Genomic DNA, 10,367 nt, shown 5'->3' with positions numbered 1-10,367 from the left:
TTAAATGAGTCATGGTTAATGACAATATCATTCATGTGTTTCAATATTTTCCTAGAATTAGGTAAGAGTAAAAAAAAAGTAAACATTTTATTCAGAATATGATTAGAAATTTTGCATTACATTAGAGTTATTATTGTCAACTACAGATACAAGATCCTATACTATTTAGAAATAAGTGTTCTAATTTTTAAGAAGCTTGAAGGAAATATGCCATATGGTTAATTAACAGGAAGCACCTCTGGCTTTAAAACATATACTTTTTAAAAAATTTTCTGAATTCTTTACAATGAGCCTTTTTTAATTTTTAAAATAATTTTTATTTTCCAATTTTTGTTAATATTTCATCTTGTTTTGCATGCTGGTAGTGTGACTCCATGGACTTAGCCTGCTAGGCTCCTCTGTCTTCTGTTCATGGGATTTCCCCAGGCAAGAATACTGGAATGAGTTGCCAAGTCCTTCTCCAGGGAATTAGCTTGCTTTTAACTTGTCCAATTAAAGACATGATTTGGTTAATAGAATGGTTTCTGCCAATACACTATACACATTTGCTTCAGATTTTAAAAAATCAGAATGTGCTGTTTTTTGTGTTGATTTCATTTCTTCCAGGTAATATGTCAGGTCTACAAAACTGAGTACCTTTCTCAGGGTATTTTAAGGTATGTGAGACCTTCATTACAGCATGAACATAATCATAGTACTGTAATTTTTTAATGTTAAAATTTTCTAGTTTCTAGTTGAGTGTCCTTGAGTATAATCTGAGACTGACTTTTAATGAGTCAATAGAAGGGCTTTGAGAGGGAAGGTCTGTGAGACCCCAAAACTTAATACGCAGGATTTTACATACTTTTGGGGGTAATAATGCATAGCTTTTATCAGATTTCTGTGAGGATTTATGATCCCAAATAAGTTTAATAACCACTTCTCTAGAAACAACTTATTTGTTAGAAATATGAATCCTGGCTCCCCTCATTAAGTTACAGTCCTTCATCTACAAAATTGCACTTACCTCATAGTGTTATAAAGATTAAATGTAAAGCATTTAATACAGTGACTGACTTGCAATAAGCACTCAGTAACATTAGCTATTATTAGGATTAAGAGCTGGACTGGTTATCTTCACATTTGTAAAGATACTTTCTCCAGTAAACAGTGAATTTAATTTTAAATCTTCATGGGAAATTAATTTATTTAAAACATTTTAGTCAGTAGGAAAAAGTGAGATTCCTTGACATTGTTTTGTTGTCCTAGGATAATAACATATGAATACTTTTCTGCCCTTCTCACCTCCACATGAGAAGTAGGGTGCTTCAATTCAGTTCAGTTCAGTCGCTCAGTCGTGTCTGACTCTTTGCGACCCCATAAATCGCAGCATGCCAAGCTTCCCTGTCCATCACCAACTCCCGGAGTTCACTCAAACTCACGTCCATCGAGTCGGTGAGGCCATCCAGCCATCTCATCCTCTGTCGTCCCCTTTTCCTCCTTCCCCCAATCCTTCCCAGCATCAGAGTCTTTTCCAATGAGTCAACTCTTCGCATGAAGTGGCCAAAGTACTGGAGTTTCAGCTTTAGCATCATTAGATGCTGCTAAACTTCTGCTGACTCTGAACAACTGACAAGGGTAGGAATTCTGTGAAGCAGTCACCATGTCATGGATTTGATTATGGTAATGTCTCACTTTTAGTTCTTGCCTCTTTTTTTTTTTTTTTATTCAGTTAACAGTTTTGCTCATTGTGTTTTCCTAACCTCACCACAATCTGTTATTTCTGCCTCATCATAAATATCCAGTCCCTGAACAAGACATGAGAATCTGCCTTTCCATGGCCCATGCCTCTCCCAGACTCAGGCATACTCCAGTGACTGCCACACTGCCATTCATTGCCACTTACTTTCTTTTGTAAGAGGCAGAGTATACAGTGTAAGAGCCAAGGGAGGCATCGAAATATCTCACAAGTTTGTTAAAAACACACTTTTAGAGATTGTGTTGGGTCATCTAGAAACTATGGTGTAATGTAGTAGTTCTCAAGTTGTTGGTATGCCCAGGAGAACATAAATCCTTGCGGAGGGGTTTACATAGGCATAGATCATTTTAAAGAAATCAGTGTCCAGATTCTCAGGTTACATGAGTACTCTTTACTAAAATTGATTTATCCAATAATATGCTTGAGTTCCTAGTAGTCTTTTTCCCCATGTTATAAAAGAAAGCCATTGCCCTTACCCATCCAAAATATTACTCTAGATGTGAAGGCCATCACGGGCCACATAAAGGTTGAAATCTAATGATTTGTTGGGCTCTCATAAACTCATAAGACTTGCTGAATTTCTCTGCTTTATAAATACTTCTGTTAAGGGTAACAGAAGGTTTTGTGTGTAATTTTGGTTGGTGTTCAATGTGTTATTTAATGAGAGTTAGAACATGTTTTTACCAAATCATACAAAATATATACTATAATTACTGTCAGTCCTCATCTAATTTCACCTGATAAAATGTTTACAATTTTCCACTTCCTATTTATAAGCTACATCATTTTAAAAATAGCTGCCAAGCAGATTTGTTTTTAGCAGACAAAAAACTTCTCTTTCATTAAATTTCATTAAATGTTAGGTCATGATTCTTCTGACGATAAGCATTTACCATAAAACTTGTGGTGGGGATTGTCAAGTTATTTATCCAGTTCATTTCTCCTCCCCTGGTCACACTGCATGTTCATTCTCCTTCTGCTTTAGACTTGCCAGTATAACTGGTTCTGGATACTGAAAGGCAGAGGAGGTCAGGGGCACTACTTTAAGACCTGCCTAAGTGCCATCTCCATGCTCAATCTTTCCTTTTTTGACTGTGTGGAAGCCACATGTTCAAGATAGCAGAGCCTCCAAATGGAGGAACCCATGTCCGTATCTGCACTATGAGACTCTATATTATCAAAAAATAGTCTTCCATTATATTAAGCCATCAAGAGCTTGGAGTTACAGTAGTTAGTATTATCTTTACTGATAATGAAAAGTTTACTACCTATGTATAATAATTACCAAAATGTGTATATATATATATTGTCTCAGTCATTATGTATTATTATTTGTAATAATGACTCCAATACAGAAGAAAAAAAATTTTTTGTCAATTACAGCCACTTATGGTCAGAAGAAAATAAAAAATTTTAATTGTATACTTATTTTTGTTGTAGATAAATATCTGATGTTCAATAAGACATTCAAACACTAAAATGTACTAGGATAAAAATCTGGAGAAAATGGAATGGAAATACAAGTTCAAGGAGAAAAGAGAAATGTATAAGTTTTCTAAATGTTAAAGAAGAGCTTGTTTACACACTTTTTGAAAATGGATTTAAATATTATATTTGGGTTTCGTTGACTTCACTTAAAAAGTGATATTTACAGTCACTGCCCTGTGGTGTCGCACCCTCCACCGGGGCTGAATCTGTGGGCCTTCCCCTCCCATCTACACTCCCCAGGGCGTTCCTTTGCCGATTTTTGAATGTGATTTTAAAGAGTGAAAAATGATACTATGCGTTTTTATAAAAAATAGTGCCTGAAAAAAAAGTGATATTTATAACTTTGTCAGACTGTAGTTATAATATGCTGAAAGTTATGACCTTTGCAGCTATTAAAATGAAAAATTTTAAACAACTTAAAATTTGTGAGGGATACATACATTTATGAAAATTATCTTAGACAAGGTTTTCAAGGAAAAATGTTTGCACACTGATGGGAGGAGGGGAAAGTGCAGACTCTGGAGTTATGTAGCTCTGCATCCAAATTCTGATTCTCCTGAATCACTGGGCAAGTTAGGTTAATCCGTCTTTGCTTATTCTCCTCTAGTATTTAAATGAAAATACATGTAAAAATTCCATGGATGGAGGAGGAGCCTGGTGGGCTACAGTCCATGGGGTTGCAAAGAGTCAGATAGGATTGAGCAACTAAACAACATTTGGTACTAACCTGCTCTTGCTATTAAGAATCTTAATGAGGAAAGAGGGGTAAATTAGGAGTTTGGGAATTTATATCTAGTTTATATACACTATTGTATATAAATAAACAACAAGGACCTACTTGATAGCACAGGTGATTATATTCAATATCATGTAATAATCTATAATGAAAAGTAATCTGAAAATGGATATATGTATATGTAATAGCCACTGTATATGTATATGTAATTAGCCACTCCAGGTGAAAAACAATTTATCAAATCCCTTATATATGAGTGAATTTATTGGATACAGGGTGAAAAGATTTTATTTTGGAAAGGAGGGATAATTTTAGAGTGTGAAGCAAGGGAAGAAGCTCTGTTAAATGCAAAATGGCACTGGAAGGGACCTTACTTGAGAGGATATTAAGGATGGCAGGGTTGTTTGTCAAAGAAAAATAAGAGGGAAACATAAATTTGCTTTAACTTACATTGTTGATTCTAGCCTACCACGCAATTAAAATAGCTCTTACATTTTAAAGTTACTCAAAAGATTGCTTTTAAGTTGGTGTAATTATTTTATATGTATCATAAATAGCATGTGCTTTATGAATCTCCTCCCTTGTGTGTGACTTCTATTTTAAGTAGATCCCAAGTGATGCCAGAGAGTTAACTAGGTCAACTGCCACCTGTGTTTATTTCTTTCATAAATCTTTTAAATCTCTGAGAGAATTCAAGAGGTTAAGTATGGCTGTTCCTTTACCTAATGCCTCTGATCACAGTGTGAACCTGTTGACTCTGCAGATGAATGTTAGTCATCATGGCTGGAACAGAAGCTGTGAAGGCTGTTAAACTGGGAAGTTCATGCCTGGTGACAGGGCAAATGCAATACCTGGTGTCAGCTGACCACTAGAGTTCTTGCATTTAGAGAAGGGATCATAGAAAGTCATAAGAGAACCACATTATGAAAAATGTTAATCAACATTGGTGGGAGTATAAACGGGTACAAAAGCTCTATGATTGAAGATTTAGCAATAGCTTTCAAAATGCTGTTATGCTATGTGTACATTAAAATGTTTTTATTGAAGTATAGTTTATTTACAATATTGTATAAGTTTCAGGCATACAGCATAGTAGCAGTTACATGTATATTATATATGTTCTTTTGCCTTATATGTTATTACATAATAATATTGAGTATAGTTCCCTGTGCTATACAGTTGGCCCTTGTTAGTTATCTATTTTATTCATTTTTGGCTGCATCAGGTCTTCGTTGCAGCAGGTGGGATCTTCACTGCAGAATGTGGGCTCTCTAGTTGTGGCCCTCAGGCTCAGTAATTGCAGTGTGGCAGCTTAGTTGCCTGACTGGGGGTTGAACCTGAGCACCCTGCTTTGGAAGGCAGATTCTTAACCACTGGACCACCAGGGAAGTCCCGGTTAACTATTTTATACACAGTAGTGTATATATGTCAGAGAAGGCAATGGCACCCCACTCCAGTACTCTTGCCTGGAAAATCCCATGGACAAAGGAGCCTGGTGGGCTGCAGTCCATGAGTCAGACACGACTGAGCGACTTCACTTTCACTTTTCACTTTCATGCATTGGAGAAGGAAATGGCAGCCCTCTCCAGTGTTCTTGCCTGGAGAATCCTAGGGATTCTCCCTAGGAATTCTCCCTAGGAATTCTCCCTAGGGATTCTCCCTAGGGATTCTCCCTAGGAATTCTCCCTAGGGATTCTCCCTAGGAATCCTAGGGACAGGGGAGCCTGGTGGGCTGCCGTCTATGGGGTCACACAGAGTCGGACACGACTGAAGCAACTTAGCAGCAGCAGCAGCAGCAGTGTATATATGTGAATCCCAGCCTCATATTTTATTCCTCCCCCCACCTCTCTTTTCTTTTTGTTAACCATAAGTTTGTTTTCTGTTGTCTGTAAGTCTCTTTTTGTTTTGGAAATAAGTTCATTTGTTCTTTTTTTTTTCTTTTATATTCCACATACAAGTGATATTATATGATATTTATTTTTCCCTGTCTGGCTTACTTCACTTAGTATGATAATCTCTCTAGGTCCATCCATGTTGCTGCAAATGACATTATATCATTTTTTAATGGCTGAGTAATATTCCTTTTTGTCCACTCATCTGTCCATGAGCATTTAGGTTGCTTCCATATCCTGGCTGTTGTAAATAATGTTGCTTTGAACATTGGAGTGCATGTATCTTTTTGAATTACAGTTTTCTCTGGATATATTCATAGGAGTGGGATTGCTGGATCATATGATAACTTTATTTTTAGTTTTTTAAGGAACCACCATACTGTTTCCCGTGGTAGCTGCACCAGTTTATACTCCCACCAACAGTTTAGGAAGGTTCCTTTTTCTGTACACCCTCTCCAGCATTTATTATTTGAAGAATTTTTGATAATGGCCATTCTGACCTGTGTGGGGTGATACCTCATTGTAGTTTTGATTTGCATTTCTTTAACTATTAGCAGTGTTGAGCATCTTTTCATGTGCCTTTTAGCCATCTGTGTGTCTTCTTTGAAGACATGTCTGTTCAGGTCTTCTGCCCGATTTTTGATTGGGTTGTTTGTTTTTTTTAATATTGAGCTGTATAAGCTGTTTGTTATGTGTACATTTTTTTTTTAAGAATTTTTTTTTTAAGTTCCTAAGCTTCACAATGCTAAGAAACTAAGACTTGTTACTTTGACTCATCCTAATATGTCCTTTTGGTTTTGATGTAAGGTGACTAGTACAGCAATTCTATGTGTATCTCTTCCAGATTTTTGGATGTTGGGATTTTACACAAGAGATAATAAATTATGCTTCTTTTTTTCCCCCTCTTCAGTGCTCCAAACAAACTCAGGTAGAGTCAGAAAGGGAACAAAATATCTATCACTTACTACTAACACTGACAACTGAGTTTAATACTCACACCTTTGCTCAAAATATTAAACTTGCCCATCCAGAGACAACTGGACAAATTCAGGCCTCTCTTCAGAGGCAAGAGGCTCACCCTTTAGAAGAGGAGAGGAGGTTAAGACAGAAAACTGGTTAGTTCTACAGGGAGTTCAACCTGGTAAGAGGAAGGGAGAGAGGAACTGAGTGGGGCAACTCAGTTCTTTTGCCAGTATCACCAGTCACTTGCACAGGAAGATTGAGAGCTGGGAGAAGCACAGAAATAACTCTTCCCAGTACAAACTCCTGGAGGGTTTTTAGTTTCTGTCCTGGGGAGTCTGGCAGCAATGCTGGGAAGAGGATAGAGGCTGCTTTCTCCTATAAACACCCAGCACTGCTGGCATCCAGGGCTCTATTAGCTGTTAAACACTTTTACCAGCTGACCTCTCTCCTGATTCTCCTGCGTCATCCTGTCATACTGGTTTGATCACCGTCCCTGGCATGCTGTGCACAGCTTCCTGCATTTTGCACACAGTTTTCCTGGTCCCCCTCCCCCACCCCACGGCTGTCCATTTGCCTTTTCAGGTCCAGATCAAGCTCTACCTCCCACAGCCCCTGGTCCTCTGAGCCCTTTCAGAACTTGTTCTCTGACACATACACACCAACCTTTCTCCTTCAGCATGTGTTGCCTGTCTTGTTACATTTCTCCTTATGGCTGTAGGCTCTAGTTCCTGTGCTTTTTTCAGTCCTAAAATGATCAATTAAGGAAAGCTTAACTTCAAGGAGAAAAAAAAAAAAGAGCGACCCTGTGAACTATGTTTTATAGGTGGGAAACTAAGATTTATAACATGACTCATTTAACATTGCAAATACAATATAGAAGATAACGTGTGGTGGAGGGACTGAGCTGTCCCTCCCCAGGCTATGGAACTTAGTGTGCAATGGGGAGAAATTTAATCTCGCTTCCCACTCCCATCTCCTGTTTCCCAGGATACTGTGGCAATTGTTTGTTCATAGATGCCCCATAAGCTCTTGGAGGCGGCTGAGAATTAAGTTGCTTATTAATTCATTTAGTCTTGACCTACATATGGTTGAATAATCACAGGGCCATCTGTCTTCCTTAATTAACATGCAGAGATGAGGAGATTTCTCCCTACCTTCTGTAGATCGTGTCTGAATCTTGTCAAGAGGGCCCCAAATGACTTGCTGCCAGAGTCCTGGTAATTGCTTATAAGTGAAACCAACAGCTAATGGGAAGGGCTTTTGTTGTTTTCACTTGTTTTGTCTTTTTGAAAAGGCTTGTTGTGACTAGCCCTTGCTATTGCACCAGCCAAAGATTCTCATAAATGAGTATGCAATTGTATATTTCCTTTCAGGTTCAGGAGACAGAATAAGGGATTTTCCCAGATGCATTTGAGTTTTATCTCCCACAGTCTTCTGCTTTTCTCACAGGGTCTTCACTTATCTATATGACATCGATAGACTAAAGCAGTTATAAGGGCAGAAAAAAAACTTCCATCTTCTCTTCTAGGTTCTTTGATGTCCTAATAAATTAATGTAAAAGAGAAAAACAAAATGTAATAACATGTATACCTCCATGTACACGTATATACATGGAAGATGCCCAGAAAAACTAACTCACCGAAATGTCAGAAGACCTCACTGTCTTTAGCTAAATATAAAATAAGATGTTTAGGGTGAGGAGTCAGTTATGGGAGGTTATCAGCAAAAGTACAGTAAACCAGAATATTTGTGCAAATTGAAGTCTTGCCTTTGTCCTGCGATAAGTTCCCAGAGATTTGGTGATCCTCCTCTTCCAGATATAAAGAGGGAGACACCCTTACAAAGAGAAAATTTTCTGACATATATAAATGTTTCTTACAAAAGGCTGACTTCTAACTCAGTTTTCAGAACTTCTCTCATTTCTGCTATTAACAAAAACAAAACAGTTTAAGCACTTCCCTCACAGTCCTGTGGTTAAGACACTGCACTTTCACTGTAGGGGGCCTAGATTAGATTCCCTGGTCTAGAAACTAAGATCCCACATGCCACATGGCACAGCCACAAAAAAAAAAAAAAAAAAGAAAACAAAAAATAGCTTAAAATAGGTATTTTGGGGCATCAAAATCTGTTCCCCTTCACAGCCTGTTATGGAGTCTACTTTCTCTTGGTGGTTGACATGAAATGTGATGGGTTAAAAAGATGCCAACTAAAACAACAAACTCTTATTCATTTTTTATTGTAGTATAGTTGATTTACAATATTAATTTCAGGTGCACAACATAGTCATTCAATATTTTATAGATAATCATGCAAATTATTATAAAATATTAGTTTTATTCCCTGTGTGGTACTTTATAGCCTTATAATTTATTTTATACCCAATAGTTTGTACCTCTTAATTCTCTTCATCTATTTTGCCCCTCCCCCAACCCTACTTACCTTTAAGTGAAGTGAACTCGCTCAGTCGTGTCCAACTCTTTGCGACCCCATGGACTATAGCCTACCAGGCTCCTCCGTCCATGGGATTTTCCAGGCAAGAGTACTGGAGTGGGGTGCCATTTCCTTCTCCAGGGGATCTTCCTGACCCAGGGGTTGAACTCTGGTGTCCCGCGTTGTAGGCAGACAATTTACCCTCTGAGTCACCAGGGGAAGTACCTTTGGTAACCATTAATTTGTTCTCTTTATCAGTCAGTTTGTTTATTATCAAACCAAACTTGGTTCTGCTGCCCTTGACAGTGAAATCAATTGACTGACACTGCGTTGTGGTGAAGGAAAGTGCAGTTTATTGTAAAGCGCCAGACAAGGACTCTGGGGCAGCTAATGCTCAAAAAACCTGAACTCTTTGATGAATTTCAGGGAATCATTTTTAAAATCAAGATGAAGGAGGGGAGTTTCAGGATATGTGATCAGCTCATGCACAATTCTGATTGGTTAATGGTGAGGTAATCAGATCAGATCAGTCGCTCAGTCAGGTCCCAGTCTTTGCGACCCCATGAATCGAAGTACGCCAGGCCTCCCTGTCCATCACCAACTCCCGTAGTTCACTCAGACTCACATCCATTGAGTCAGTGATGCCATCCAGCCATCTCATCCTCTGTCGTCGCCCTTCTCCTCCTGCCCCCAATCCCTCCCAGCATCAGAGTCTTTCCCAATGAGTCAACTCTTCGCATGAGTGGCCAAGGTACTGAGGTAATAGGGTAGGGTAATTGAGTAAAGTAATGCTCAAAATTCTCCAAGCCAGGCTTCAGCAATATGTGAACTGTGAAATTCCTGATGTTCAAGCTGGTTTTAGAAAAGGCAGAGGAACCAGAGATCAAATTGCCAACATCTGCTGGATCATGGAAAAAGCAAGAGAGTTCCAGAAAAACATCTATTTCTGCTTTATTGACTATGCCAAAGGCTTTGACTGTGTGGATCACAATAAACTGTGGAAAATTCTGAAAGAGATGGAAATACCAGACCACCTGACCTGCCTCTTGAGAAACCTGTATGCAGGTCAGGGAAGCAACAGTTAGAACTGGACATGGAACAACAGACTGGTTCCAAATAG

At 38.3% G+C, this 10,367-nt stretch overlaps 1 long non-coding RNA gene across 2 annotated transcripts in view; it reads right to left on the bottom strand.

The window, feature by feature from the left end:
- Positions 1 to 9,470, bottom strand: part of LOC109571325 (uncharacterized) — a 28,948-nt gene extending 19,478 nt beyond the window's left edge. The window contains exons 1-2 of one of the 2 annotated variants that reach the window (XR_002182637.2): positions 9,257 to 9,470; positions 7,481 to 7,562 (exon numbers count right to left, since the gene is read on the bottom strand). This is a non-coding gene — a long non-coding RNA (uncharacterized lncRNA). The remainder of the gene's footprint in view (positions 1 to 7,480; positions 7,563 to 9,256) is intronic. The other variant, XR_002182638.2, reaches the window with a different exon arrangement.
- Positions 9,471 to 10,367: the final 897 nt, after the last annotated feature.

This window comes from Bos indicus, chromosome 17, assembly GCF_029378745.1.
Source record: "Bos indicus isolate NIAB-ARS_2022 breed Sahiwal x Tharparkar chromosome 17, NIAB-ARS_B.indTharparkar_mat_pri_1.0, whole genome shotgun sequence".
In the NCBI taxonomy this organism is placed as follows: Eukaryota; Metazoa; Chordata; class Mammalia; order Artiodactyla; family Bovidae; genus Bos; species Bos indicus.
This window is presented reverse-complemented; position numbering and strand designations above follow the sequence as displayed.